At 47.5% G+C, this 25,795-nt stretch overlaps 1 protein-coding gene across 9 annotated transcripts in view; it reads right to left on the bottom strand.

Annotated features, from left to right (window-relative positions):
- LOC104557622 (protein TANC2) overlaps positions 1 to 25,795 on the bottom strand; it is a 306,816-nt gene that overhangs the window by 261,896 nt on the left and 19,125 nt on the right. Inside the window, exon 1 of one of the 9 annotated variants that reach the window (XM_062018042.1) lies at positions 11,486 to 11,574. The exons of the other annotated variants lie outside the window; for them this stretch is intronic. The gene's annotated coding sequence lies outside the window, so the exon portion shown is untranslated. Of the gene's footprint in view, positions 1 to 11,485; positions 11,575 to 25,795 lie in introns of those variants that run through there. 9 annotated transcript variants of the gene reach the window in all.

The raw sequence follows: 25,795 nt of genomic DNA, 5'->3' as shown, positions 1-25,795 counted from the left end.
GATCTGCTATTCCATAGGCTGAAGTGTTGGAGACAGGCCCTGTGCCCTTGCATAGACTTAGAAAAGCCTCCAGAATTTATTCTCTCTGTTGCTATTTATGGAATATGGGATGTTCCTTTAAATTACTTCAATAAATGCTTCCTGTTGTTCAGTTATAGCGTTTAGAAGCATTTTTAGGTGTCACTATATGTGCCCTACGTGAAAGTGAAATGGATGAAAGGCATCTGGGATGAAAAGCAGCAAGAACCTTTACTGGAAAACACTCTGTATTGCTCCTACAATCCTAAAATAGGACAACCCATTCAAAATATGGCACAATCCAAACTAATTGCAAAAATCAGATGGCCTTTCTAATGGTGAGAAATGGTAAACGACAAAGCACATCTGTTGGAAAAAAGGAAATACACAGATATATATATATAGCTTCTCGTTGCAGTCTGACCCACTTCAACTAATAGCCATTATTTCTGCTCCTAAACTGCACTGATAGGGAGCCTGTTCTCCAAATTGCCTTCCACACACTGCTCAATCTTCTTTTGAATCCCATCTTGAGGTTCCCACCAGGACCAGCCATACAGCATCATTTCTTACACAGAAAATTAATACTTATTCACATTTTGTTGCTTAACTTCTCTAGACATCAGTCAGCCAACAATTTGTCACGTTTTATGCCTTTTTTTTTTTGCTTTGTTTTTTTTTTCCTGATGATCCACAAAGAGCTTGAAGTCAGAATATGGAAGAGCAGGACTGCTGCCAGCAGGCTTCCTGCGCTCTGAGCTTGCAGCATATGCATAAGCTCTTAATGCAATACAGAAAGGCAACTTCTTCAATGTAAGCAGGCAGGACTGGCTTCAAGAAGTTCATCAGGTGTCTAGACTATGAGCAACCTGCCACAAGATGTAAATCCAGGCATTTCTACTAAAGATGCTTGACAATACAGATCTAAACTGCCCAAACTCCAAAGCTGTAGATTTCATTAAGCACCCACAGCAGATGCAGGAAGGCAGTAGTGGCACTGTGACGCTTCAGAAGGGGAAATCCCCCACATACACCAGTCAGTTCTTCTCCATCTATAGCTAAATGGCTAATCACTGATACAACAAGGTTTGCTCTAGCTATAGCATCACTCTTGAACTGAAGCAAACCAACTCAAGCCATATTCCTGTAAAACACATTGAAGACAAACTCATCACTCAGAAGATTTTTACAGTTGGTGAGTTTTGTGGTAACTGATGAATGGCTGAATATTCTTATGTCATATGATCTATCTTTAAAGATGGTTTTATCCAAACTTGGAGATTTCTCAGTAGCCTCCATTTATGAAGAATGTTCATTTGCATCTGTTTGTCAGTGTTTAAACTAGAGTGAAAAACCTTGACCACACAAGGAAGTGCAGCTCATGTCAAACTGTAAATGCAGCCTGTAGTAGTGCCTCATCTGCTCTTCCAGCAGCAAGACTCTTTGTCTGGAAGCACAAATGTCATGCAAGAGTTGGAAGTTAATAGCTTTTAATGCAGTATATTAATGGCAACCAAGACACAAGAGAACACACAGGATACCATGACATCACACCATTGCATCTGGCACATAAAAAACGTGTCACAGATTTGGATCACGTGAATGCTGAAATTCTCCAGCAAAAAATATCTAATTGAGGCAGCTATTTCAGATACGGTGCCTTCCTATCACAGAACCCTATGGGCTGGAACCTCGAAAGCTCATCCAGTCCAATCCCCCTGCCAGAACACGACCACCTAGAGTAGGTGACACAGAAGCTCTTATGGATATTTACAAGAGGCAGAAGCTGTAAAACAACCCACCAAGAAATAGAGTCTGATGCAAAGCTTATCTACTTTATGAAGACTCCTGCAGTTAGAGCTGGGAGGTGGGGGGAATGACATTGGCAAGGTCCCCTAGCAGTGAGACAATACATGCTGACACAAGGGCAGCTAAAACATCTCCCCAGATAACTTCAAGAAGAAGAACAAAAGCCCTCTTTGAAAGCCTATCTGTGTCTGTGGAAGAATTCCGTCCACACTGATACATAGTATTTCCATGGTCTGAGCAGCTCTGTGGTAAGAAACCAGACCTGGAGAGTCACAAATGAACGATTCCCTCTCCATTTCCCTTTGCTCTGAGGTTTTATTCCTTTTCAGTGTGGACATTTCACTGAGCTTTGCTCTGTTCCTGTTCTCCTGGATTTACACTGACCAAATCAATTCCAACTATATCCTGAGAAATTCATTTGTTCCTGTTTTAACTTACCCACTTTTCAAGATCTTTTTGAAGCTAATCCTCTCTTCCTACACCTGCAACCCCTTGGAAGCTGATGTCATCCTCAGGTTTTACTAGTACATTCTCAGTTCTATCATCCAGGTTACTAAGCAACTTGCTAACCAGTTCTGCATCCACTTTAGAGCACTTAGATTATCCTGTGTCTAACTTCTGAGACAGAAATGTCACGGGCCACTAACAAGACAGGGAATTTTCCACCTAGCCACAAAGCTCTTCTCACCTTCTTAAGGCAGTTGGCAGTGATTTGTTCATGACTAGTTGATAGTACCAAAGGATGAAGAATCGATATGTTTGAGTTCCCATTTGGCAAAGCCTAAATCAAATCAATAGGCCACTTCCATTATTTGGCCTTCTAAAATCAAACACCGAATCTCAAGGGTTGGAGGGGATCTTGAAAGACAGGACGACCTAGAGTAGGGCATACAGGGTTGGACTAGATGGTCTATAAAGGTCCCTTCCAATCCCTACTGTTGACTGATTCTATGACACAAGAACTCATCCAGCTGGGGTTGGGATGGCTCCAGACAAGGAGCCTCCACAGCCCATCTGGGCAGCCCCTGCCAGTGCTCCCTCACCTCAACAGGCAACAAATTCCTCCTTGTGTTGCTTTGGAACCTCTTGTGCTCCAGCTTGTGCCCGTTGCCCCTTGTGCTGTCATTGGCCATCCCTGAGCACAGCCTGGCTCCAGCCTCCTCACACCCATCCCTTAGTTTCAACCTTGCACGTATTAAACCAAGTCAGAGCTTACATAATACAACAAAAAGGCAGCTTTTTTTAGTGCCTAGAAGATGGTCTAGCAGGCATCACAGCCCATATTCCCCTCACTTACTCCCCTCACACTTTCTTTCAAACGTTAGCGACTCAAACCTCGCCACAGACCCCTCCCCGGGACTCAAAATACTTCTCAAGTTGGCAAAAATAAACACTTGCATCTCCTTCTCTTTGGAAACATCCACTGATTTAGAACTATGCCATTTGGCCTGCGATCACAACTTGTAACTGGCAAGAACTCCCACTGTTATTACTTTTTGGGCTAACTGCTACCCACGTCGTGCCAGATGGTATATTCCACCTCTGCTGAGGAGGTGGAGGAGCACTGCCTGCTGTCAGCATTGCATTTGCTCGATTTATTTATTTAAATCATCTTACCAGTGGGGTGTGTGGAGCTGCATTACAGCTTAAACCTTCAAAGAGCAATATTCCTGTCTTTCATGGTGCCTGCCACACTAAATTCCCACCCCTGAAGATAAAAAGGCAAGGGATGCCTTGACGCACACCCAAGTCCTGACCAAAGGTGCTGGTGGAGAACTGTTTCACAAAGGCTTTAAGCAAACTAATGATCTGTGAAGCTGAGTATCTCACGTTAATAACTGTGTGAAACAGCAGAAAATTGAATTGGGGTCCTCAAATCAAATCTTACATCAAAAATTACACAGGAAAGAATTATTTGAATGAGGGGAAAAACAAATCCCTATTAAATTAGTAAAGCAGAGATCCCTCCCTTCATTAAATACTAATTAGCTAATAAACTAAGGTTATTTAGAAATGCAAAAGCTGCCAGGAAAGTTAATAAGCACTAGACCCCCAGCTTAAGCAACTACAGAAAGCAGCAGATGAAGGGACATACAGCTACAAGCACAGAATAATTGCCTGAACCCAGAAACAGTCTGGCTAGGCCTGCCCCTATTATCTGCTCAGCAGCTGACCCCCACGTGTTCACAGACTAACCACTAAGAGAATCAAGATAGGAAAATAAAGACCTGCACACCATAAGGAGACTCTAGAGAAAGAGAAGTGGGCACAGGGAGCTTAGGCCTGAATCTCCTTCTCTGGTGACATCCCAACCCAGCTGGATGAGCTCCTGTGTGACCTACTCTAGGTGGTGCTGCTCTGGCAGGGGGGTTCACTGGATGAGCTTTGAATGTCCTTTCCAGCCCTTAAGACTCCATGATTCTGATCTTCTTTCAAGTCAGAAGCACCATGTTGCCATTCCCCTGAGGGCTCCCAAGTCCTGGTGAGCTCCAGAAGGTGTAGGCTTTCCCTCATGAGCATCTCTCATCATTACAAACACATATCTCGTTTCTACAGAAGTGCTGTGTATCTTTATCTCCTCATCACTGAGCCTCTTCAAATCATGATCTAAACATTAAGAGCATCCAACTCTCAGAAACAGTTTCTCAATATTGAATAATCCCACAGGATACAAGGGGAGATGAGGTAAAAAGGAAAACCATCTGCTACTGAAGAGGTAAATAAAAGAACTAACAAGAAATACGCACACTTCATTGGGATCTGGTTGCATATTATTCCTTTACTTTCTAATAATAGCTCTTCATTAAAAACACTAAGCTTATGGGATCACAACCCAAAACGGCAGATCACTTTTACTGGTGGATGAAGGTATCACCTGGACTCTTAACTCCACCTGACCACCACCACCAGTAAACAACCTGCAGGTGCACCAGGAGGAAGGCAGTAAAACAGGATGATTCTTTTTACCTTGTACCTGGGGGTCATCTGGTTTAGCACAGCTGAGAGACTGGCAACCTCCAGCAGGGAAACCAAGGTAACAACAATCAACAGCTGGGTGATGGCACAGACAGGGAAAACTTATTCAAAGAGCAATAACAAATAAGCCTTTTGTTTGTCTGTTTGTTTCCTTAAAACAACAAAGCAAATAAATCCATTTCCATCCAGAAGGAATCTAAATCATCTTAGATTTAAACCTCTAGATACATGACTAGGAAGCAACTAAGTTCACATTTGTTTCTCTTTACAGTTCCCAGTTTGCTTCAGTTTTCTCCCCCCGAGCTTCACTGGAAATAACAGTATTTCACCAACTCAGAATCAGCCCACTGAAAACACTAAGCATGACATAGGCCATATTCAAGGGCTCAATATTTAAGCCAACTGTTAAAAACACTGACCACAGGTCTAGCTCCATCAGCTTAAACACTCTGTAATTCAAGGATGGAAAATTCACCTGCAAGGAACTCCAGATTACCATCAAGGTGACTGGCAGTGAAGAGAACACAACTGTCTCCACGTTAAGGATATTAAGCCAGGAGTATCAGTTAATGCTTCTGAGCAATTGGGATCAATGCACAGCTGCTTGCTGGAACCACAAACACTATAAATAGTCCCAGTCCCATGCTGAAGAGCTATTTTACGTCAATTTTGATACTTTTCATGTGCAATGATGGTTTGTCAACTGCATTCATCAAGTTTCTTATCCTAAGAAGGGAATCCAATATTTCAAGGCAGCCAGCTGAAAAGAAGGTACGAAAACAAAGGGGAGGGGAACCATTCACACACATCAACAGGCCTCACTTGTTAAAGCATCTAAAAACCTCCAAATTGCAGCAGCAATGTCTCCTACTGCCTGCTTTGTAAAAGCAGATTGTTTAATCTGAACAGAGAAATCCATCCGACAAAAGTATGAGGGAAAACTGAACACCTTAAACATATACAAGTGACAAGGAAGCTCTCCTATCCAAAAATACTAATTGACCACCTCTTTTCTCACCCTTGTTAATTAATAGCAAATCCCCAGTGGGATTTGTAATGCAAACAAGAATTCACCCATCCCACATCCTTCTCGTTAATGGGGATCATGATGAACAGCAAGTTTGGGATGGCTACAGCTTCACCACAATCGGCAACTGAAGCTGATGGGAGTAAAAGTGAGACAATAGAATATTCACCATTGAGGGACTTGGAGAAAAAACACACATTTACATTATTCCTTGCTATTTGGGGATTTTACCTCAACTGCTCTATCAAGCTCTTCCTTAAGTTTTACCTTTAAAACATCCCCTGCAGATTTGGGTTAAAGACACAGCCCAACTCTTCAGCTGAGTTTCATTAGTGAGGTATTTCTACCAGCTTCAGGTTTTCAGTATTACATAATGGAACTCTGCAAATTGTCCCTGACCTGTGAAAAACCAAATCATCCATTTCAATGGGTGGCTCGAAAACCCAGAAGATATGGGAAAATGGGACCTAAAGACAAATAACTCATCGTGATGACCAAACCTCCACTGTGTTACGTGCAACCTTCTCTTGAAAGAAATGATCCCAAACCTCCAGATTGAAGAACCTTAGGAAAGAGAAGCAAAGCAAAAGCTTGTCTCCATCTTCCCAAGCTTTGGAGAACGGAAGATAGACATTTGCTCTTTGCATGCACTCGCTGCTCAGCACAGGAACAAACACAGCTTTGAGCTCTCTCTGCTTTGATCAGTGTAACAAGGTCAGAAACACGAAGCAGATGACTTTTCAATAACTTATGTGAAATGGTACAACATGAATGGACCTGCTTGTGGTGCAAGAAAGGATAATTCATACATCCCAGGATCTCCTCTCTGGACATATACCACTTACTTTATTCTTTCTCATTAAGTACAAGAGAATAACTAATGAGCATCAAGTTGCTCCAAGACTTTGAAATCCTGAATATGAGAGATCTCTTAATAACAAATCACTCCCCAACCCAACAGAGAAATAAGCAGTAAGTCCAGCTTTCACACCACAGAGCCATCAGTGTGCTCTGGAAGATATTCCTTCAGTCACCAAGATGTTCTTTCCATAAAGGACAAATAAAATAACAAATACTGGTAACAGCTGAAATGTCAACACGCATGATTCATCACTCTCTTCATGAGATATGTCGGTTCAAAAGAGAACACCACTCTTAACAGATTACTCCCCTCTGCATTAGCTCATACAACATCATTCCTCAGCAGCATGAGGGCCCCAGCTCAAGAAGGCAGCGACATGCAGAGACTTGCCTCCAGTAGGAATAGTAACATGAACTCACCAGGATTCTTCATGTTCCTCAAGTAGCTACGTGTGCCTTTTGCCAAATTGGCTCTTAAGGATTGCTACCTAAGGTTACTTCTTTGGTAAAGGTAAATAATTCCCATCTTTGTGAGGCAACAGGATTGATTGCTTGGGAAACTGAGCAAGGTGGGGGAAAGGCCCCTCTCAGATTCTCAATTCAAAAAAAAAAGGAAGGTTTTTAGCAAGAAAAAGCTTTCCCAAACAAAATATCTACATGACTGATGAAGCAACACTTGGACCTAAGTTTGCTTTATGCAGAACACATAGAGCTCAACTCTTCCATGTATTTTATAAACAGCATGAATAAGTAATGACTCCTCTGAAATCAAACAATCAGGCAACGTGGCGTAAACCCAAGCTTGAGTCAAAGCAGCACACTGTATTTTCTATGTTCTATCATTGCTAATTAATGTTCTTTTAAACAGTACTTCTCAAGATGGGGGTTTTCTCACACCACAGTATAAATTAACTCCTTTGACACATTTTGGAAAGCTGGCTTACAAATGCTGTCCAGGCAGAAAAAACAGACTATTCAAGGAACTCTATGGATTGATTATTCAAAGGATTTCTGTTCCTGAAGATCAGAAACATCACAAGTCCATGACCACAGCCCCCAAAAAACACACAGCATTTTTACTCAGGATCCAATAACTTCTGCTCTCTCATCAGAATCCCACAGTTAGGACAACCACATGAATTCCTCACCATTTTGTCCATCACCAAACTAGAGCCTTTCATCACCAAGCTGCTGAACGAGAACCTCAACGAACTCTAGCAGATGGAGAGGTGTAACATGGGATTGTTTCAAGACTGAGCTTCCTCCCTTTGTAATGTTAAAGACACCAAATGAGCCATCCTAAGTAACATAAGTTCAATTTGGTTTTTAAAGCTCCGAAAATCCAGTTGGCAAATAAAGCAGAGATGGATGATCCAGTTCACTCCAACAACGCAAATATTTGCAGATGTAGCGAGCCTGAAACATTCATTTCTCTCCAGCGAATGCGATAGGCATCCTCTCCACCTTCAAATGAAAATGAACAGCTTATTCCACGATGAAGCCTTCAAATTCTAAGAGTCAGAAGCAACCAGGTGCCATTTTCCCCAAAGACTGCGGTAACCCCAGTGGTAACATCACCAAGTCGCGTGTGCTGTGACCACACGGCTTTTGCACATCCTGTGGACACCGAGAGATGTTCCCAGAGCTTGGCACACCTTTATTCTGTTGGAAGCAAAGTACTGAGCAGAAACAAACCACTTGCTGCACAGGGAAAGGAAGCAGTTTAGGGTTTCAAGTAGTGAGTTCACAACTGGAATCAACCACTCAAAGAGCTCATGTCTGCCACGAGGGACACGTCCAGCTGATCTGTTTCGTATTCCTGCATCCTCCTCCTGTCACCCTCACGTTCAGCAGGTCAAGTTCAGTTTATTGATCCAGTTAGAAATGAAAGATAACTAGTTTTTATTCACACAGCAGCTGCTCAAGCATTTAACCTGGTATAAGACAGAGGGCTGCTCACATCCTGCCACTGCAGGTGGGAGAACAGGTACAAGAGGTGCCTGATGTTGCACCAGCTCTTGAAATCAGCTTAATCTCATCAAGGAGCTACCCTCAGAGCTACCTGCTTGTCTAGATGTCAAAGGAAACCATCTTGACACATCACAGAATGGTAGGGGTTGTGGAGTCTCCTTCCTTAGAGCTCTTCAAAACCCACCTGGACACGTTCCTGTGTGACCTGATCTAGGTGGGAGCTGCTTTGGCAGGGGGGTTGCACTGGATGAGCTCTGAAGGTACCTTCCAATATCATTCTACTCTAACGAAAATCCATATGGAAAAGTTTAAAGGCAAGCTTATGTACCAAAAAGACACAAAATTGGGACTTTTTTGGGACTTTTTTGGTAAAAACCATTCAAGCATAAAGCTCTTTATATTTCACAGTGCTGAATTACAGCTGGGTACCAGCCTCCCAGTTCCTCACAAGTTTCAACACCCCTGGAAAAGGTAAACTCAAGTTAAAAAATATAAAAAGGAAGATAAGCCTCTCCTGGTTTGGGTTTTATACAGAAGAAAAACCACACACAAAGTTGGGAGAGTTGCAGGTTACTTTTTTGTAGTGTCCCAAGAGATTGGTTTAGAATTTTCTAGTCTCCTCCTTATTGTTTTCTCCATTGTTTGCTACCAAAGAGAAAAAGCAAGAGCCACATTTTGCATGGGAGGGCATTAATATGGATGAGGATTTACAAGCAGTAAGTCAGGCATGTTTGTCTGTAATGTTGCAGGGGGAGGAAAAAGTGCTCTTCATGGATTTCTCAACATCACTGCACTTGGATGCTGATGGTTTAACTGGAAGGAAATCTAGTGTATGTACCCTGAAACGTTAAGAAGTAATTGTTAAGTACTTTAGAAGACATCTTTTTGGTGCAGGATATATGTGTTTCACCTGCAAAATACCTGAGTTCCTGTTGGATCATGGGGAAAAGCAATGGAAAAGACAAGAAGATGACAACAAGATAGGAATTGCTTGGTAAAGGAGGTTATGAATAGGTAACCAGGAATTCACATGGTAATCACAAGCCCAAATGCATCCTTCAACGTTCCAGGGCCTAGATCCAAACAGGACAAGGCCCCACCACTCCATTCACATGGTGGTAAATTTGGAATGCAGAGTCTTTTGCATTTATGATGCAACCAAGCAAGAGCTCCTACCAAGGAAAATGATACAGCACTCTAAGCAGTTTGCTTATATTTTTACAACTCCCAGAGTCATAATGGCCACAAACCACAAACAGTTTAAGAGAGCCTTTGCCTAAGCACTACTGCTTTTACCCCCTCCCCCAGTGTTTTTGTTCACAAATGGGATTTTCATGATGGTAAACAGCAGCAACTTGTACTTTTATCATGGCGTTGCACATCCATTGCACATTTTCTACATGAACATACCTCTCCACAAAGTATCCACGCTCTAAGGTGCCTGTAAGAAAGCCTCCTTTGACTGGAGCTAGGAGACACTCTTGGGTATGTTCTCACCAAAAGGCACTTACTTCACTTAGCTTTTGAATTCACACGTTTGCAGTTGCAGGTTTGGTATTTGAGTTTGGAGGATTAAAGAAAGAAGAACAGGCAACACCCAACCTTTAGCATTTAAAAGAAATCACTCCAAGCTGAGCAATGCTGCAAGCAAGGTTTCATGGCCATGTTGTTGTTCTCTGACACGTTCACTGCATTTCTTCCTTCTCCAAGTCTCAACCTTTATTTGCCTTCATTCAGTATCCTGGAGCTACGATACACTCTCCCCCAGCAGCACTAATTAACCTTCAGAATTCAGCATCTCCAGATATTTCATTCCCTTTATATTACCACCTGTATCAAAGCTTAAAATCCACAATGATGGGTGATTCTCTAACCCACCTTCACCGTCCAACATTAGCTCCTCAACTTCCCCAGACAAACTGGGAAGAGAATCTACCTTCTCCTTGCAAAACACACATGGGAAAGAAACCTTCTGCCTCATCATCTCTCCTTTCGGTTTTACATTTGAGCCCCCAACAACCAACCCACGGCTGTAATAGAGAGATACCGTGTGTCATTAGACTCCACACCTTACGGGAGGGAACCAGGGGGGTGTTTAACGCTTGTTCTTCCCAGCCCCACGGCAGCAGCAGCAGGTTGGGAGGGAGTGCAGTGGGTGGTTGCGGTGGGTATTTGCCTCACGTGGGTGTCACCCGAGCACAGCCCTTACAAATTCGGGGCCATTCGGTATGTAAAGCCTTCCTACAGCCGCTAAAGGGACGCATCGGATCCTGCAGCAAGTGATTTGCGCCCAAAATATTCACCACTTACCTTACAAGGTTGAGCGCCGCTCTCTTTAATTAAATCAAGTGATTTCTAACCGAAAAGATGGGGGTTTTCAATGTGAGAACTGTACCTGCACGCTCGCTCGCCCCGGCCCCACCTCCACGGCACACCAACGCCACCCAACTTTGACTAACGCAGCCGAAGCCCAGGGCAGCCCCGGGCGCGGGGTGAGGCTGCGGGGTCCGCGCTGTCACGGCGCCGGGGGCCGGACGCTGCCCTCCCGCCGCGCTGCGGGGGCTGTGCGCGGCGCCCACCCGTGTGCGGCCCCGCGCGGCGCAGGGGGACGAGGGGCGTGGCGGACCAGGGCGGGGGGGGTCTCGCCGCGATTTCTACCCAGACACCGCTACCCGCCGCCCCGTCGCCTCCCCGCCACACGCCGACATGTCGCCGGGCGTCGCCCCCTCAACATCACCCGCCCCACACGCGCCCGAGCTGTCGCCACGAGGGTGGGGACACACACGGACACGCACACGGCGCCCCGCGGCCGCTGGCCCTTACCTGGCGCGACGGCGGCCCGCGCTCCCCTCACGGCCCGCGGCTGGCGAGCGCGGGGCGCCTCCCTCTCACCACATCGCCGGGAGCCGCCGCTCCGGGCTGAGCGCGCCTCAAGGGGAGGGACGGCACGGGGACGGGTGGGGGGAGGCGGCCGCTCTCGCCCCTCCTCGGCGGGCGCCGGCTCCGCCGTTCCCCCGCCGCCCAACGCCGCCGCACGCTCCGTCCGTCCCTGCCGCCCGCGGCCTCCCCAGGGGAGCGCCGGCTCCTTCGCCTCTGCCCCTCGCTCGCTTCGGAGCGCGCCGCCGCCGCCTGACGGGCGCGCACGCTGGGCCGCACGGAGGGGAGGGGAAGGGGAGGGGAGCGGGGCGGGAGCGGCGGGCGGTGCTCGCCCCCCGGGCGGGCGGGGAGAGGGGGAAGGGAAGCGCCGGGCGGGCGGGCGCGGGCGCCCCCAGGCTCCCTCCTTCTGTCCGTGAGGCGAGGCCGCCGCGTTAGTCGTGAGAGGAGGGTCGTACAGAACTCGCCCCCCACACCCCACACAGCCCCTTCTCCGCCCCAGCGCAACCTGCGGCGGGGGCGGGCTGGCCGGGAAGGGCAGGGCGGGGCCGGCCGGCTCCCCAGCCTCCCGCCGCGCGTACCTGGAGGCGGGATGCGCCTGCAGCGCGTCCGTGAGCGCCGCCTGCGATGCAGCCCGGGCGGGAGCCGGCGTGGCGAGAGGCGGGCGGCGGGCGGCGGGCGGGGACCCTCCCGTGAGGCGGCGGCGGGCGCGGGGCGCTGCGAGGGAAGCGCTCCCGGGGAGCGCAGCGCGGGCCGGGCCGCGGCGAAGGGAGCTCGGGCGGCTCCGGCAGCGCCTCCAGCAGGGCGCGGCGCCGCCCCGACCCGCGGCCCCGACCCGACGCCCCGCGGCCCGCTCGGGAGGGTGCGCGGCCGGGCGAAGCGCGGGCCGGCGAGACCCAGCAGCGGCCCGCTGCAGGCGCCGCCCCGGGCGGTGCAGGAGGCTCAGCGCTGTGCTGTCGCGACACCCCCACAGCCTCACACCGTGTATTTAAATCAGACGTGAAAACACAACGGTTTTGACTCGTCCTGCCCTAGGAGACGGCAGCCGGACGGTTGAAGCCCAGGTGCAAAAGGAACACAAAGGAAGAGAAAAGGCATCTTACCTGTGGAAGCTAATGTAAACATTTATTTAAGTTACCTAAAGATACACATTGCAACCAGGAATCCAGCCAGCACGGCTCAGTGTCCACTGTGAACCATCATAGTGACAGAAACAAGCTTTTGAGTCCAGTGCAAAATGGTCCCTTTCATTAAATTAACTAAAAGTACCGACGCTCCCTTGGGATGGATGCCTTGCTAAACCTTCTGGGGGCAGATTGCTTCCCTCCCTCTAACCCCAGAATGGGGAAAAGCTTTGCACATCATAGAATCACAGCATGTTGGGCTTGGAAGGGAGCTTTAGAGCTCATCCAGTCCAACCCCCCTGCAGAAGCAGCTCCCACCTAGATCAGGTCACACAGGAACGTGTCCAGGTGGGTTTGAAGAGCTCCAAGGAAGGAGCCTCCAGCCCCTCCCTGGGCAGCCTGGGCCAGGGCTCCCTCACTGAAACAGTTTCGCTTCACGTCTAAATGGAACTTCTTGAGTTGCAGCTTCATCCCATCACCCCTTGTCCTGTCCCAGGATACAATAGAAAAAAGTGCTGCCCCAACCTCCTGACACCCAGCATTGAGATCTTGGTCAATATTAATGAGATCCCCCCTCAGTCTCCTCCAGCCTGACCAGCCCGTTGCTGCTCATGGGCAGTTGATTCTCCCCCAGCAGTGCCAGCTCTGTCTCCTGGAGCTGCTCTCCAGCAGCTCACCCCCAGCCTGTGCTGCTGCAGGGGCTTGTTCCTCCCCAGCTGCAGGACTCTGCCCTTGCCCTTGGTGAGCCTCAGCAGGTTCCTCTGTGCCCAACTCTGCAGCTGGTTGAGATCTGGCTGCCTGGCAGCACAGCCTCTGGGCAATCAGCCAGTGCTCCCAGTTTGGTGCCAGCAGGGCACTTGCTGAGGGTCCCTCTGTGCCCTCACCCAGGTCAATGATGAAGATGTTGAGCAAGACTGGCCCCAGAACCCATCCCTGTGCAACTCCACTGGCCACAGGCCTCCAGCTCCATCCTGTGCCACACCACAAATGAATGACTAAACCAATTGAGCAAGAGGATGATCTTTGGTTGTGAGTCAAGAAAATACAGAACCCTACACCTAGGAGGTGTTAATAACAGCTGGGTTTGGTTGTTCTGTGTGTTGGTTAGCAGAGCTGACAGCCACCATCCAAGGTTCTGGAATGAAGCTTGGATCAGAGAGAGGAAATACATGTCATCTCTGTCACTTCACTCCTTGGCTTTTGCTTCCAGTGGCATCCAAAAAAAAACCCCAACCCCCCAAAAAACACAGTAGGGAAATCTTCCTGTAATGTTTTCATCTAAATCTCCATCCTCCTGTCTCTTCCACCGCTTCCAGCAGAAGTGCTCTCTGTTATTGCTTCTCTTCTTTTGGCCTTTAGACTTTTGCAACCACACATAGCCAGAATAATTCCCAACTTATTAGCATAGCAAATCACTGCCTCTCTGCACTTACGGTACCAAGGACGAATAATAGTTCCACCTACAAGGAAATATTCTCAGAACTGATGTCAACTGCTTTCTATACATACCCTTATCATTCCTGAGAAAACAGATGTCAAGACATTGGGCTTGTAAAAGAGAGGGAGGATCTAACGCTTCCAGTACGGAGCTGAGAAGTGGAAACAGACCAGCAAGCCACCAGCTCCTAAATGGGAAGAAAGGAGCCACAGGGCTTGAATATCTAGTTATTTTAGCCAATTCAGCATCATAGAGTCATAGAGTGGTGTAATCTGGAAGAGCCCTTTCAGCTCATGGGGTGCAGCCTCTGTCCCAGCCCTGTCACCCACCAGCCCATTGCGCTCAGTGCAGCATCCACCCAGCTCTGAAACCCCTCCAGGGACGGGGACTCCAGCAGCTCCCTGGGCAGCTGTTCCAATGCCTGACAGCCCTGGCAGCAAAGCAATTCCTCCGCACATCCAGCCTCAACCTCCCCTGGTACAACTTGAGGCCGTTTCCTCTTGTTCTGTTGCTTGTTACCAGGAGGAACAGCCCAACCCCACCTGGCTGCAGCTTCCTTTCAGGTAGTTGCAGAGTGAGAAGGTCTCCCCTGAGCCTTCTTTCTCCAGGCTCAGCAGCCCCAGATCCCTCAGCCCTTCTTCATCTGAGATGTGCTCCAAATCCTTTCCCAGCTTGGTAGCCCAGCCTCTGGATCCTCTCCAGCACCTCCGTGTCCTTCTGGTAGAGAGGGGCCCAGAACTGGACACAGGAGCTGAGGTGCAGCCTCAGCAAAGCTGAGCTCAGAGCTCCCTGCTCCTGCTGACAACTCTGCTCCCGAGCCAGGCCAGGATGCCCTTGGCCTTCTTGGCCACCTGGGCACGCTGCTGGATCCTGTTCAGCCCACACTGGCAGGTCCCTGTGTGCCTGGCAGCTTTCCAGCCACTCCTCCCCAAGCCTGTAGCTCTGTTGTTGTGGCCCAAGGGAGAACATCAGCACAGGCAGGAGCGTAGAAAGATCCTCCCAAGGTTTTCCCCAGGTCTCAAGCCAAAGTTTGTGACTTTAGGGCCTCCTCAGGCACATGTGACTCTTTCCACTGCACACACAGGCTGTGGGTACAGTGTGCCAATACAGACTGCGGGTGTTCTCCAAAGGAGACCTCAAGTAACCAAGGAACTTCAATTCAATGCTTGGGTTGGAAGTGGGCAGCCCAGACCTGTGAGACTGGGTTGAGTCTGTGCAAGTGCAGAAGTGCAACTATAGGTATTTTACTGTGAGGGAGCCCTGGCCCAGGCTGCCCAGGGAGGGTGTGGAGGCTCCTTCTCTGGACATCTTCAAAAATCACCTGGACACGTTCCTGTGCTCCCTGATCTAGGTGGGAGCTGCTTCTGCAGGGGGGTTGCACTGGATGAGCTCTAAAGGTTCCTTCCAACCCCTCCCATTGAATGATTTCAGGAATCTCAACACAAATCACCTCCATCATCTAAAGTCTTCAGAGATTTGGCTAAGAGGGGAGATTTCAGGGTCATTGTTCTTAACTTTGGCCCAGGAATCCAATCCAAGCTGGTCACACCACCCCTTACTACATCTATCCCCTTGGCATGAAACCCACTCACTCTTTGGTGAGCTAGGGAGACCAAAAGTGCATAGAAACCCCCAATCAACCCTTTCTGCTTTGTGTGTGCTGCAAGCTGACATGGAGTTTGCACAACAGCAAAGGAAAAACAAGTGGCTGTACCAAGATGTTGTCTCTTAAACAGCCACAGTCCCTAAAGGAAGAGAGAAAACCACTTGGTCCTTTCGATCATACATACCATCAGCTCATCTCCTATATGGATTCTTTTAAGTGTGACCATATAAAAGAGAAAACAAACATTGCTTACTACATTCTTATCTAAGAAACATAAGCCTGTGGAGGAAATGTTCTGGTATAAGCCTTTAAATGGGAGATACTGCTTTTCTTCACACTTCAGCAGTGTAAAGGAACACAAGGGCCTGCCATCCCTTTCAGTAAGGAATGAAATAGATTGAGGTGGGGTTTTTCTCTTCAGAAGGAAAGGGAGATTTCTGTTTTGCTGGCTCTTTAATTTTTGGCAAGAGCACCTTGAGCTGTGGGGAAGTGACTGGGGTTTGCCTCAAGCCAAACAAATGTTTGCTTCATGGCCTTCCTGTCACCAGGGCTGCATTATGACAGCAGCATTACCCTTCATGTGAGCAGCAGCTGAAACTGGGCCTTGCAAGCAGAGCTTCAGAGTAGAAAAGAGGAACAGGAGCAGTAAAAAGAGCTTTCTTTTCCTGTGCACACCTGTTTTGGAGTGAGGTGGCCAGGCGGCATGAAAGGAACTGCATTTTGTCAATCTAACACCCAGGTTCTAGTTCTCTCAATAGAAGCCAACAGAGATGAAACTCGTTCTGCTTGCATGTCCTCAAAAATATGTATAACCAGGCCCCAAACTGCCTTTGATAGGGAGAAAAAGGATGATGAAGGCGATGTAGGAACAGTGGGTGACATTTGCTGCAGCATATCCAGCCTCCATCAAAGGGTCCTGGCCTGGAACAGCAAGCAACTCCCAGCCAATCCCAGTTCCTCTGCAGCACATGGAAGTAGGGAAAAAAAAGAAGCCACGAACTCAGATGAAGTTAAAACATGTTTGGTCAAGAGATGACAGACGAGTCTTGAGCTGTGCACCAAAGGTCTGTCAGAACAGGAGACTGCTGATCTCCAGGGGCATTTAATTCTGTGACCTGGGGAGGAACAAGCCCCTGCAGCAGCACAGGCTGGGGGTGAGCTGCTGGAGAGCAGCTCCAGGAGACAGACCTGGCACTGCTGGGGGAGAATCAACTGCCCATGAGCAGCAACGTGGCCTGGTGGGCAAGGAGCCAATGGCAGCCTGGGGGCATCCAGCAGAGTGTGGATCCAGCAGCAGGGCCAGGGAGCTTCTGCTCCCCTTTGCTCTGCTCTGCCACATGTGCTGAGGCCTCATCTGGAGTCCTGGGGCCAGTGCTGGGCTCCCCAGCTGCAGAGGGACAGGGAAGTGCTGCAGAGAGGCCAGCACAGGGCCAGCAAGATGCTCAGGGCACTGGAGCATGTTCCTGCTGAGGAAAGGCTGTGGGCCCTGGGGCTGCTCAGGCTGGACAAGAGGAGACTGAGGGGGGAGCTCATTCCTAGTGACCAAGATCTCACTGGTGGGTGTCAGGAGGTTGGGGCAGCACTTTTTGTCTGTTGTGTCCAGTGACAGGACAAGGGGTGATGGGATGAAGATGGAACACAAACAGCTCCATTGAAACACAAGGCCAAACTGTTTGAGTGTTGGGGTGAGGGAGCCCTGGCCCAGGCTGCCCAGGGAGGGTGTGGAGGCTCCTTCCTTGGAGCTCTTCAGGATCCTCCTGGACACTTTCCTGTGCCCCCTGATCAAGGGGAACCTGCTTTAGCAGAGGGGTTGGACTAGATGATCTCTAGAAGTCCCTTCCCCACCATTCTATGATTCTGTGATCAGAGACCCTTTGCAGAAGGTCTTCCCTATTGTCCCCAAGAAATTCTCAGCAAGAACATCAGTTCACCAAATAACACTGTGAAAGAAGGAGGTTTGACAAGACCTTGAGGCTTGTTCTGGTAGCAGAGAGAGCAGAGTGCTTCTAAGCAGGATGATCATTTTCCCTGTCTAGGCTGTGTTTCCTCCCACCCTCAAACCTTCCTAATGCTGCTGAGCCAAGAGTCCTTAATCCACCAACCAAATGCCTCAGTCCAGAATTCTGTGTCCATTTAACAGGAAACCTCCATGATTAAAAGAACAACGTTGTATGCCCAAGAAAGAGAGGATGTATTCAAGCAGCTCATCATTTGGCAGCAATACCAATCTCACCCATGATTTTTCCCCCTTGAGAGGCACCACAGGAGCTTTCATGATTGCATGTGAGCAAGATCTTGTCTGAAATAACCCACCTCTGGCAGATCTTTGTTAAGGTACAGAAATAAGACACTGTCTGTTGATTAAAGACACCAGAATTTGTACAGACCTAACTAGAATTACCAGCTTTTGGTGTTTCCCCATTCAATTCCAGCTGAGTCTTTAAGAGTTCACAGGATCACTGTTAAGGACTGCAGATGGCAATCAGAGAAATGGTCTGGGGTAGGAAAAGCTTCACACCATTTAGCCTTGTCACAGCTATTTATAGGCTGTGTTCAGCGGCTACTGAATCTTGGATTACACGTCATGTCTAGAGAATCCTGAATAAAGATCCACTGAGAGCTGCTAAATCTGCATTTCCAGCTTGTCTGTGGACAGTAATTAAAAGTCCAGCACGTCATCCTTTGTCATTTATGTGTCAGCATTTTGGAGGGATCCTATCTATGGACTGGTGCTTTGCTGTGATGGTCTGAAGACACAGGCAGGAAAAGATTCATTCACAGAGCTCAAAGCTTGCTGGTCAAGGGGTTGTACACCCCAAAAACCTGCCTCGGGGTTCTAATTCCTCTAATCAGAGGAAGTTACTTCTAGTAATAAATCTTTGTCCAAACTGAAGGGTCAGAAAAACAGGAGACCACCAGTTTCTGTGTTATTTTCTGCCTACCTCATCTATCCTCCTATCCCTTGAGAGAATGAACGAAACCAGCATGTTTAGCCTAAAAAACATGACAGCAACCTTCACATATGCATAAGGTCAACAGGAGATGCAAGGAACTGTTCTCCATGACTGCAACAAACAGGACAAAGGCTTAAAATGCAAGGAGGATGATTCTGATTGGAAATGAGGCAGTCTCCTAATTGCAAGGATGGAACTAGATGACTGTGAAGCTGCCATCCATGGAGACCTGTAAGAGCAGTAAGCATTTGTCATAAAGAAAAAACAGATACATTTGGGCCTGATTTGGGGGTTTTCCTAGGGAAATTCATAGCAGGTTTATGAAAAGAGATGTAACTTCAAACTGCAGCAGTGTTTTTGACCACAGGGCAAAGTAAAGCCCCAAAGTCTGCTGCAAATCACTGTTTTCAGCTTTTCAGCTCAATGGAAAGTTATTCATTCTAAACATTTCTCCCAGATGGGCATGAATAGTACCATTAAAACCCTTCACTCAGGACACTATGCTGTAAATGAGACGTGTTCTTTAGCACAGGGGTTGGTAGATGAGGGGTGAGCTCAGTCATGTTCCAAATGCATCAAGGGTGGGTGTGAGGAGGCTGGAGCCAGGCTGTGCTCAGGGATGGCCAATGATCAAGGGGCAATGGGGACACGCTGCAACAGAAGAGGTTCCAAGGCAGAATTTGTTCCCTGCTGAGGTGAGGGAGCACTGGCAGGGGCTGCCCAGATGGGCTGTGGAGTCTCCTTCTCTGGAGCCATCCCAACCCCATCTGGATGAGCTGTGTGCCCTGCTCTAGGTGGTGCTGCTCTGGCAGGGGGGTTGCACTGGATGAGCTTTGCAGGTCCCTTCCAACCCTTCACGTTCCAAGGTCCCTTCCAATTCTGTGAAACAAATTGCAGCATGCACCTGACCTATGTGGCAGGAAGACAACATTGCTCACCTTCACAATCAGGCTTGGGAAAGCTCCAGCTCAAGAACAGTTCTAAAGCAGTGAGAAGGATTTTACAAGCCAACAAAAGAAGTGAGGCCACCTGAAGTAAAACTGTCAGGAGTTTGATAACTCGATTGGATATGCTGTAATTGTAAAGAGCACAGTTTTAGTCACAGTCATTCTTTTTTATGAAAGGAAAAAAAAGCTTTGGTTCACTCCATTTGTTTCTGTCAAATACAAACTGGAACCCTCAGTGCTGATGGAGTAAGTGATATTTAGTGAAACTGCTAAACCAGTCCCACGTATTGCATTAACCCCTTAGCAGTGCTAACAGAAGATGTGATGATTCTTTCCCAGCAGGTCATGTCTCCTGTGCAACTCACACAATAAATCAGGAGAGATTCTTTTATATATTGCTTGCCTACACTGAAATGCAAAGTGCTGCAGGAGAGGAGTCGCCGGAGCAGCTGTTTTGGTAAGAGAACAGCAGCCCTGATGAAGGGGAAACAGCACAGTAAGTTTTCATGGACACAGCAGCACCAAAACACTTCCTTCCTTTTATTTCTGAGCTTTAGCTTATGACACTCAACCCAGTGAAATCAGTCAAGGTCCTCCCACTGACCTCAGCAGGGGAAAGAACTGACCTTTAGCAGTTGATTTCGCTGGGAGTTGGTCTCAACTGAGATCTAACAAGCACCCACTTGGCTCACTGAGTTTCAAGATCCCACTGAAAAGAGTGACAGTGCCAGAAACTGCCACGCTTTGTGGAAGTGAAATCTCACAGAAGGGGATGTGGAAATGCCTCCCATCTGAACATTGCTCCAAGTCAAAGCACCATAAACAACCATGGGGCTACCTCCACCCAGAGTTTACACACACTAGCTGCTGAATCTTGGGTGAGAGCATTTTTAAAGCATTGCTCCTATCTCCAGTAGGATCTTCCAACTCTGATCCACTATCCCAAGAGGGCATCATTATCATGAACCACAGCAAAGCTCCAAATCCTTTCTTCATGACATTCCTAAACTGTTTGCTCCACCCTTATGGGAAGCTGATAAGGCAGCTGTGAAAATACCCCATGGAAAGCATGCTCAGATTACAAACCAGCTGGCACCATTTCCACCTCGGGGTTTTTTTTTTACTCTCAAGGGAATAAAGACTGTTGGTTTATTCCACCAAAATGTAACCTCCTCTTCCTGAACCCAAGGGGTATTGTTAAGTAGGTGTGTACTGGTGTAACATTTCGGCTTGCAAGGATCAGCAAAGCAGCTGCCTCTGAACCATGTGTGGGCTACACTCAAAAGATTTGATTATGAGAGGGTGTAGGGGGGGTCTTTCATGAAAATGCTCATCCTACTGTTCCTCTTCAGTGTCTACTGTAACCATTACTGCCTTGCTCATTTGACAGCTTCCTGTCACCGTGGCTAGACCAGGGGTTGTGTGTTCACCCCAGAGCAGCACTGACAACACTTCATGGCAATTTCTTCTCAGTCTTACATCTTCAAGGCAAGAAACATGACAAGATGCAGTTTGCTTGGCCTGTTGTGCTGTGTTCTGTTTGTACACCCTTCCTACAGCCCTTTCCAACTGCTCTGTTGTTTTGCTGAAACTCCTTTCTTAGGCTTTCCTGAGCTGCTGGTGTGTGCCATCAAGCTGTTGTTGTTTCACACCCTGGAGATGCCTGCAGTGCAGTGACAGATCTGTGCTGCAGCACAGGAATCCCAGTCTTCAGGACAAATGACACGACAGACATACTGGAGCTGAATTTACAAAGTGAAAAGAATGATGCTTTGGATGTTGCAAATTCCCTTTTGAAAGGGTTTTCTTCCTTGGGCTGATCCCAGCTCTCTGCTAGCAGTCAGTGTCACAACCCTTGCCTCTTTCTCATCTGTTTTTGCACTGATACTTAACACCAGCCCACACATGAGAGAGTAATTTCCTCCTCTTGGTCTAGATGTGATGTCTGCAGCCTAGACCTGCAACTGAGAGACAAAGTTTGGTAATGGACTTGCAACCTCACTAAGCAAAGCTGGAGAGCTACAGATTGCTTCTGCTACCACCTGACTCGGTGTGTGTGTGTGTGTTCCTGCCAAAGGATCCCAGGAAGAGCTCCAACCTAGCTGCATTAAAATGCATCCTGGGATGGGCAGTATGGGAAGGGCTGTCTGCCACTGCTTCCAGTCCCTTTCACTTCTACTGCAGCCAGAGTGGAGTGAAATGTTCACCTCAAGTAAATGTATCCCTTAAGATGTGACAAAATACAGAATGCAGTCTCTACATCACTGTGGCACCTTGCACAGAGCCAGCAAGATGCTCAGGGCACTGGAGCACGTTCCTGCTGAGGAAAGGCTGTGGGCCCTGGGGCTGCTCAGGCTGGACAAGAGGAGACTGAGGGGGGAGCTCATTCATAGTGACCAAGATCTCACTGGTGGGTGTCAGGAGGTTGGGGCAGCACTTTTGGTCTGTTGTATCCAGTGACAGGACAAGGGGTGATGGGATGAAACTGGAACACAAACAGTTGCATTTAAACACAAGGCCAAACTGTTTGAGTGTTGGGGTGAGGGAGCCCTGACCCAGGCTGCCCAGGGAGGATGTGGAGGCTCCTTCCTTGGAGCTCTTCAAACCCACCTGGACACGTTCCTGTGCTCCCTGATCTAGGTGGGAGCTGCTTCTGCAATGGGTTGCACTGGATGAGCTCTAAAGGTCCCTTCCAACCCCCACCATTGTGTGATTCTATGATCCCATTCCAGTTGCTTTGGAGATCCATGAAGGACTGTACATGAAGAGCACCAATGGCAGTGTGGCTGGTGCCTCTCTGAATCCTTTCTGGGGCTTTCTTCTCTGAAAGAGGGTGATTTGATAGAACAAACCACTGCATGTATTGCCTGAGAGCTCCAGAATGACTTGAAGCCAAGATAACTGAGAACACCACCTGTGCCCTACAATTCATTCCTATAGCTTTGTCATTCTATCTTCTTTTCCCCCATTATGAAAATCTGTTGTGTAACATCAGCTACTTTGCAGTTAATTTGTTGGATTGTTTTTTTTTTAAGGTAAGTCATATTTGAACAGAATCAAAAATAAGCAAGAGCTAAAATATCTGCAGTGCTGGGGCTGTGCCAAACACCCACAGATTCTGTACCCTGCACTCAAGTCTTGTCAAGTAGCTCAGCACATCTTTATTCTAATCATTTACTTTCATTTGATGCCTAACAGAGGATTGTCCTGATTACTCAAGCAAAGAACAGCGAGAAAAGGAGAGAAAACATTTGGCCAGCACTGGACACTTGGTGCTTCTATCAGTAACCTCACCTGCACAGCAACTCTGCCACTGAAATATTCAGGCACGGGTGCAGTGAGACACCGAGCTCCTGATTCTTGTTGCACAAAGTCTTTTAAATAAGTAATCAGATAACTCTGAGCAGAGAAGAACTGTTGGAGGTTATAGAAGGTCTTGGATAGCTGAGAAAGGCCAGTGGTTAGGAACTCTGTCTGGCAAAGCAATTCAATGAAACAGAGCACTCAGACCTGCTCCTTGGAAAAAGGGAAATGCAGCAGCCTTGGCTGTTGGGCTACTGGATTTGGCAACCCCAGAACAGGCACTAGCCCCTACAATGAGTCCACTCAGCAGTCTGCTTACCTGGCATTTCTCAGGGGACCAGCATCACTACTGGAATCTTTCTGAAGTCTTTGTCAAGAGTTCAGAAATCACTGTTTGAATAAGAATGGGCACAGAGTGAGAAAGACTGTCTAGTGAAATCAGGTCACCAGAAAACTTCTAAGCATTAACAAATGCTTGTGTGTTGTGAGGCACTGAAGTGACTACTATATCCATAAGGGATTCACCAGTAATCTGCAATGCCACTTGCAAGCAAGTACAGAACCCACACACAACTCTGACACTGCTGTGACCAAGGATAACCACTGTAACCAGTGACAAGTGTTGCTACGCTGGCTGTTCTGAAGGCATCTGAAAGTGAGTAGTCTGACAGAATCCTCTGGAATTCTGTCAGAAAAGGGGAGAGAAAGGGAAAAAAGAAAGGATAAGATGGCAAAAAAGGTGGCCAAAACCCCCCCAAACCATAAACAATGACACTACTCAGAGCTCTCACCACAGCCATTGCTGTGGGGGCACCTATTAGATCAAGTTGGACCTGAAGTATTGAGGCTGGTTTTTCTCCTGGGAACCTCCTAATAACCTCTCTGCTGTAAGAGACCACTATAAACTCATGACAATATGGGAATGCAATCCTCTTTATACAATGCCTTTAATGCACTGGGGCCTCGATGACTTTACCCAAAGACAGCATCATAAGCTGAAGGAAAGAGACAGGCTGCTGTGTCTAGAGTGAATGAATGCCAGCCAGGTTTTCTCCTCCCCTGTGAAAGGGCAGACTGCAAACTGCTTCCCTGGAGGAGGCTTTAAGTGGAGTTGCCATTTGTATCCACTCCAATTTGGAATTAGAAAGGTTTCTGTGCTCAGTCACCATAGCAGAGGGTCACAATCCTTTTTCCAGTTGTTCTTTTGGTGCAAATAGCACAACAGCAGCAGCCTCTCAAAGGAACATCAAATCAGCTCCTTGCTTCAATCCATTGCTTTCTTTCCTCCATTTGTACTGTCTAATAATTCTTCCCATTTAAGGGAGATTTTAGGAGCAATTTAGGGAAACAAACTGAAATCTCTGAAGGTAAAAGAACTTAAAGAGAAGGCAGCATGCCCCAAGGGACAGAAACAACACTGAGATGCAGAGTGGAAGCCCACACTTTCACAAGTGCTCAGTATTTACCTTTTCAGCTCCTGTCAACACAGTTTATAGGGGTTTTTTTCCCCCTCCTCGTAGAAATAAGAACAAGTCTTGAGAGTGCAGGAGGCTAGAGAGATCTGTAAGGTAGGGATAACACACATACACTCTACAGGTTTCTAAAGACAGCATGCACACAGTATCAGCAAGACACCTTTCCCACAAGTCCAACAGCACTCTCATGGTCAGCTGGGAGGAAAGTGGGACCTGGAACAAGGGGGAAGGTAAAACTGAAGCAAAGTCAAGCAGGAAGTTTATGAACTCCCCATGTTTGGGAAACAACTGAGGATTCCAGTTACCCCAGAGCAGCAGCTGTACTGGACAGGTAGCTGACAAAAGTCACCTTGAACTGGTGATGACCCATCTCAAGACGTGAATGTAACCCCACTGTAACACAAATCCTCTATGGCCAGTGCTTGAAGTTTGTCTCTGTCCCATCTCTTGTGCTCCCACCTGCCTGTCTACAATAATTTCCACCAATGATAGCCTCACTGAGTTAATGATTGATTATTTAAGTGTTCCTGAGTTCATGTTAAGAAAAACTGCCCAAGTGTGTGAGCTGAGAGGCAAAAGGAACCTTGTAGTCCAGCATTTGGAAAAACAGCTTCAGGAGTTGTGTCCTGAAAAAGTTTGGGTGCAGAGATTAAAAGTTAAAGGTGAGAACAATTAACTGGAGAGAAAAAAACCCCACCCCAACAGTTCCCCAAACAAAGGGAGGACAGTGAGACCCTGGTGCAAGGAGCTCAAACTGGATTTGTGGGAGACCAAGAGGTGCACAGGGCCAGTTTTTGCTGCAGTTTGAAATGCTTCTGAGCATAAGGAAGATAATTCTCACAGCTTGGGGAAAAGGGACTGGCTAAACTGAGAGGTGGGAAAGCCACAGCGCAGGGTATGGTGTGTGCTGGACCCAAACTAGCCCCAGAAGCTTTCACATTTAGATATATTCTTTGTGTGGCACAAAGATACCCTTAGAAATGTTCATGTCACCTTGCAAAAAGCATTCCAAACAGAGTATTCAAGTTGTTATCCTTTCTACTTCCCTGGATATTGCTTTTGGGGCCTTATACAATGTCCAATGCAGTCCATGGGAGTGGTTTTTGAATGACTTCCAGGAGAGCCATTAAAGTTCCTTCTTGGCTGCCTTCAAAACACGCTGCAAGTTTCAGCTATGAAACCTGTGTGTGTGTGTGTGTGTGTGAACAGAAGCAGATCTGAGCAAGATGAAGAAGAAAACACACTCCAAACATGCTTTGTACAGTAAGGACACAGCACAACAGGAAAACCCTTTCCCAACTGCAACATTTGAGCATGATGTCATATGAGAAAAGATGAAGTGCAACAAAAAGTGTCAGTGGAAAGGAGAGAAAGAGTGAAACGTCTTAAGACTGAGCGTTTGAGGAATACAT

Source organism: Colius striatus, chromosome Z, assembly GCF_028858725.1.
Source record: "Colius striatus isolate bColStr4 chromosome Z, bColStr4.1.hap1, whole genome shotgun sequence".
Taxonomy (NCBI): Eukaryota; Metazoa; Chordata; class Aves; order Coliiformes; family Coliidae; genus Colius; species Colius striatus.
Note: the sequence above shows the minus strand (reverse complement) of the source record. Positions and strands in the feature narration are given on the sequence as shown.